Consider the following 6,749-nt stretch of genomic DNA (forward strand, 5'->3'; position numbering starts at 1 on the left):
TACTTATTGTAACAGTATGTATTGAGTGGCAATTTATAAAATAGTTACAAATATAAAAAAACTAAGGAGAAAATGGAATTTTAATTAAAAATAATAATAATTCACAGTTCTGTTATGTAGTTATTTTAATCATTTAATATTTTTTCAAGAATTGTGGCTTCAAATCGGAAGATAAAAATCAGAAGATAAGAATAAATAAATACATGATATTAACAATAAGAAGAAGAGTACGAATAACAAAGGAAAAAATCCAAATGATTCTTATCTCGTACGTTTTACAAGCACTGTAAGCACTTTCAAAAGAATCTTTTTAAATTTCCTGTTTTTGTTGATTGTAGACTTTTGTTTCGCAGTACGTTAGAAAGTCAAGCAAAAAGTAAATCAAAAAACAGCAAAGAAAGGTTAGACTGAAAAAATTATTCTAAGGTTATAAGAATAATAAAATAATTAGATTAACGAGTTTAGTTTACGATTTTGTCTGAGACCTTTTATGAAATAACATATGTAAACTAAAGCACCGTGAGCAGTTGGTTTTTTCCCAAGGGATTTAATCAACCTACACCCTCAATCCGTCTTAAAAATTAAAATTCAAACAATAAGTCTCGAAAAAAGACGAAAATAACAAATAAAATACTGAACAAAAAAGTCTAATGCAATCAACTTATTCCTGAAAAAAATATAAACTGTTACAATCATTACAATCGCTGAAGCAAAAGAATAAATAAACCAATAAATGAAGTTATAAATCAATACCAGCGTTTAAACAATGAACTATCTCGGCGACAGCAAATGAAAAAAAAAAGAAGAAGTAATGCGTCGAACTTAGATTAATGAAAAATCAAATAAGGAAAGTATTTGAATCAAAAGGATGAAGAAAAATATCAACTCAACTCAACTCGAGAAGAGTTAGTCTAGCGGGAAAGTGTTCCGATTCGAACTCTCACAAGTCAGTAAGGCTTTCTTAGTAAACAACAAATCCCTTCGAGACAAAACACGCAATTATTCTAGAGCCTTTATCGAACAATTAATGACTCACTTGACCTGTCTTCTAGCATTGGCGATGAATCACGTTTTGACTTTGCAATTAGTGTTTTTAATTTTTACTTTTGGGCGAGTTTCGGTTTTGAAATTGTACATTAAAGAGGAGTACTTTTTTTTAATTTACCTAAAAAAAGAAGAAAAAATATCCAGTGGAATTTTTAATTTAAAAATTTTTTTTTTAAAACTTTTATTAAATTTAGTTTTAATAACTTAGCGATTTTTATATAGAACAAAATGGAGCGTTTGTTTTTTATCTTCAGATTCAAATTTCAGTTATGTTGTCTGTTGAATTACTTTTTTTAAAAATAAAATCTGGTCGTTTATAAAAAGCATTTTTAATAATTAATAACATAATAATTAATAATGTAATAATTAATAATACAATAATTAATGTTTTGAGTCAATAATCAATATTCGTAATTTATTAAAAAAAATTATTAACTTTAAAAACTTATATAATTTTATGAAGAACAAAACTGAGATTGTTTTATCCCTTCAGATTCGAATACTAGTTTATCTGTCGCTTTACTTTTTTTTATAAAATCTGGTCATAAATTAAAAATGAATTAAAATTATTAATTATTATTATTAATTATAATTATTAATTACAGTTATTAATTATAATTATAATTACTAATTATAATTATTAATTATAATTATTAATTATAATTATTAATTATAATTATTAATCATAATATTATTTTCAAATTATTATATTTAAATTATCATGTTAAATAATCAATATTAATGCTTTGATTCCCAATTGTTAATAATTAATGCTTTAATTCACAATAGTTAATAAAATTTTATGTTTTAATAAAACAATTATAAATTTTGAAAACCTATAAAATTTTATTAGGCTAATTGTTTTATCCTTTACGAATCTCGGCTATGTTGTGTAATGAAGTACCTATTGTTTCATGAAATCGAGTCAAATGTTAATAAAATGTTGTTTTCTTCAAAACACACTTATTCACAATAAATGCATAATATTTAATTGCATGAAGAAATCATACCCAAAAGCGCACTTCTCTCGTTAAAAATAAATAAAGAAATAGATAAAAAAATTTCCCAAGAGATTTAGATTTTTAAACTTTTCGGATTCCTAAAGTGATTTTTTGATATTGAATTTGTGAAACGGAATTTTAATTGTCTAATCAGGAAACAAGATCTAAAGCTTATGTTCTATTTAATGTTTTGCATTTACCTCTTAAGCACATTACAATTATACACATTACATTAAAACCCATTACATTTAAACACATTGCATAAAAATTTATATTAACATTACATTAAAATATTTAAACACATTACATGGTGCATTTTTTGCATATTTATAAAACTCGCTTTTCTAATGATTATTTCAAGCAAAATTCATTAAAACTTTTTAATTTTTAATGAATAGTTATTTTATGTTATTAATTATATGAATAAAAACGAATTAAATTGCAACTTATAAGAAAATCTTTACCATTTTAACCAAAATTAAAAAACGAAATCTCAAATTTAAACGAAAATTAAAGCTATAATAAATTATATATTATTCATTTTTATTTAATTAAGGCAACTGATTTTTTTTTCGAAATAATTTTGATTTTATCTCTAACAATTTCGTTGCTTAAGACTTACTATTTTTGGATATAATTATTAAATGCATATTTCGTTGCTGTAAGCTATTTTTTGGGGATGGAGGGGTTTAAAAAACTATTTTAATTAAAAAAATTTGGATCACGAAAATAGTTTCAAAACTATGATGCTAAGTATAAAAAGTTAAAATAAAATTTTAAAAGGCTAACTTTTTGATTGATTTCTTGGAGTAGGCTTAATATTCTCATATTGCGGCTATCCGAATCTATTGCAGAAAAAAAGTGCGTTTATTCAAATAAAAAAAAGGTAATTTCCCAGAAAATACATGTGCTGGGGCGTGAAATTTCGATTCACTAGGTAGTAAAAGGCATTAAAAATTAACAATTAGAATAAATCATAAATATATGTATCTAAATTTGTTCTTGAAAATTCTACTGTCAGGTTAAAATTTATCGAATACTTGTATAGATACATGTATAGATAATACATGTATAGATAACATGACTGTATGAATAACACTAAGTTCCGAACCTTCCAATTGATTCGTCAGTTCATCTGAACGAACAAATCAATTAGTGACTAAAGATTGAGATTTCAGTTAATTAACATAATAATGTAATATTTATCCAATTATAGTAATCACTTTTATTCGGTATCTCCGCCTACTCAACCTACTCAAGTGTCGAAAAGCGACAAATGAGAAGGCACTGAAAGGTTCTTAGGCTTTTCTTAGGTCATTTATAAACATGTCAAACTATATTTTGTAATAGAAGTAAAAAAATAAGCTTTTACTAGTAAGTTTCAATAAATTTTAATTCTACAATTTTAAGTCTTAATTTTGAATATAGATTAAAATTTTCATTTAATAATTTTCAGTTTAAAATTAAATTTGTGAACTTGAATTTCTAATTCATTTACAATTGTTTTTGGTTAGTATGAAATCTCTTTCGAATAACATAACAGGGAAGCCTTTATTTAAGGAACAAAACCGTTTGGAGAAATAAGAGTATCTCTTATTTGGTATAACTGCATATATATTTTTTTACTAATGCTGTTTTTTATGCTACGAAATGCTGTTTTTTATGCTAATAAATGCTGTTTTTTATGCCAACTTTCTTAAACAGTATTTTTCTTCAATGATTTATTTATTTTAAGATATTACTAAGATGTTTTATATAAAAAAAAAACCTCTAAGGTTGGCAAACCTCTAAAACGGTAGAGGTTAAGTCTCTAAAGCTAAAACCTCTAAGTTAAAACTCTTAAAACGGTAGGGAAAAATAATATGCGGACTGTTTTACAGGTCACAGGAATGCCACCATGGAGTTGCTAAAAAAGCCAACACGAGCTTTTTTTTTCTTTTTTTTTTTAAATAAAATTCTAACTTGTTTGATCGAAAGTTATTGCTATTTTAAGTGATTTTTTCTCACTTTTTTGCTTAAGGTTACATTTTGCTTTGTTGCGCGAAATCTGTAAGACTTCGAAATTTGAATAAAAGAAGGTGTATAGAAAAATGTAAAAGGAAATTTATGGATATATAGAATTATAAACTGTTACACTTGCAGAAAAAGCATGTTGATTGATTGAAAAATAACTGAATTGCAACTATGGAGTTGAAATTTGCAATATTGAAAAGACTATTTTTTGTCATAAACTTAGCATGAGTTTGTTTTTAATTTGTCTGAAAATTATAGCAATTTTGATAGCTTTTTACGTGATTTGCTTTTCCCTTTTTTTCATTGAATATTTATCAATTGATGTCGAAAAATTTGTCTCCTTCGAGATGTTTATTTCACAGGCTCGTGCTATGTCAAAAGTGAAAAAGTAATTAATAAAATAAAAATTAAAATTAAAAAATAAGAAGAAAAAGTGGGTACATGTTGCCAAATATAAATTATAATGTCGAAATTTCTAGAAAATATTAACACGAAAAATTACTTCACATTTTTTACTTTTTTCTTCCTCACATAGTCTATATTCCTAAGTTTAAGTATTTTTTTCTTCAAGCAAAGTTGATTTTTTTTTCAAATTTAAGTGTTGTTAATTTTTTTATGAGTAACATAATAACAAAATATTCTCAGATAAACTAATAATTATATATTTATTTAGCAGAAAAAATTTTTTAAAAGAAAAAAAAGCTAATTTTGAAACAGGAAAACAAAGATTAATGATAATCCAACACGAGGGTTGGTGGGCTAAGCGAGCGGAATAGCGGTGTCTCCTAGCTGTAACAAAAAAAAAAAAAAAAAAAAAAAGAGAGAGTATTAAATAAAACGGCATGTACCACATTTTATTTTAAATTTGTTGTTGTTTTCTCAGAAATAGCTTCATGTAATATATTTCTACTAGTGAGTGCAAATATCGAAATTTTATCTCCTCGAAATATCGATTTTTCATGATAAATCACGATACATTCCCGATTTAACTAATTTACAATATTTTTTTTATCTTGTTTTTTAGTATGATTATTAGTATGACTTGTTTTTTAGTAGTTTATTAGTATGACTATTGATAAATGAAATTTATCAATGGTCATACTAATATCCTATTTAATAATACAAGCAATATTTTTGCGTAAGATATTTTGTTGATAATTGTGATATTTTTTAATTTGGTGAATATTGTAATCGGTGATAGTTACGCTTTATCTTCTTCAACTTTTATCATAGTCAATAATACTTTCGATATTATGATTGATGATAGTTTTTGGTACATTCGATATATATTGTAAGACATGGTATTTATCATATTATCGTGTGAACACTTTGTAATATATCGTTATTGCAATCTTAAAAAGCATCGATATTTCAGGATGTTTAAACATACTGCATAGCTTTAATTTCCTTCAAGAATTTCTTAATATATCGTTACTTTTAAATAAATGCTTAAAATATATCGATGTTTCGAGACATATCAATATGTTGATCTCACAGCTCTACTTTTTGCATTCAAATGCTTTTAATGATCAATTTTTTCGTTTGATAATTGAATTGTACTATAATATCATATTCCATAATTATTGTTATCTATAATACTTGTCATATTTTTGTATTTAATTTTTTTTTCGATAATATTCAGATTATTTTTGCATTCAATATTAATATTTTTAAGAAATATTCGCAACTATGTCGTATTCATTGTTATGGTTTTTATTATTATATATAGATGATAAATCAGGATATCACGATAATTACAAAAAGTTACTTATGATAAATCAGGATATCATGATGATTACTAAAAGTTACTTATGATAAATCAGGATATCATGATAATTATTAAAAGTTACTTATGATAAATCAGGATATCACGATAATTACTAAAAGTTACTTACGATAAATCAGGATATCATGATAATTACTAAAAGTTACTTATGATAAATCAGGATATCACGATAATTACTAAAAGTTATTTATGTCAAATCAGGATATCATGATAAATATAGTAAAATTTAATAAAAATTATAAAATAAGGTATTCAGGATATATTGTAAAAATACTTTTTAATAAATCGTTATCTCGATGTCCAAAATATATCAATATTTCGCGATGTATCTAACAGCTTTAATTTCTACCTACAGTTGCTTATAGCAATCAGCCAATGAATAAATCTCGTTTTGGCGAATTTGTATCAGTTTTTAGGCAACCCTTAACAGTATTATCTTTGCGTAGTTTTGTTAAAGAAATGACAGGGTTGCCGGCTTATTAATTAGTACCTTCTACATCGCGTACCAATTATGATGAATGCAGATCGTCTTTTAAATTCACGCATACGTTCCGGTCCTATTCACTTGCCAACCTTGAGACCTATAATTTGCGAGTTAAGAGCTTTTCTTTTAAAAAGATAACACACGTTTACTTCTAACTGAAACTATGATATGTGATAAGCTAAAACTCAGGTGGAGGAAAAAGGCTTACTTCCTTCCTAAGTTATTGTTTCATAAAAAAAAATAATAATGTTTTATTGTTATTTATAGTTATTTTTTCAAGCTCATTAATGAGACATGGTTTCGAAATCAACCCAATTGTACTTTTTCGGATTCTTTTAATCTAATAATAGGCAAGGTGAAAATTTTCAATGCTACCTTGTATATATATATATATATATATACAAATTTTCAAAACAGT

This window comes from Parasteatoda tepidariorum, chromosome 7 (genome assembly GCF_043381705.1).
Source record: "Parasteatoda tepidariorum isolate YZ-2023 chromosome 7, CAS_Ptep_4.0, whole genome shotgun sequence".
Classification (NCBI taxonomy): domain Eukaryota; kingdom Metazoa; phylum Arthropoda; class Arachnida; order Araneae; family Theridiidae; genus Parasteatoda; species Parasteatoda tepidariorum.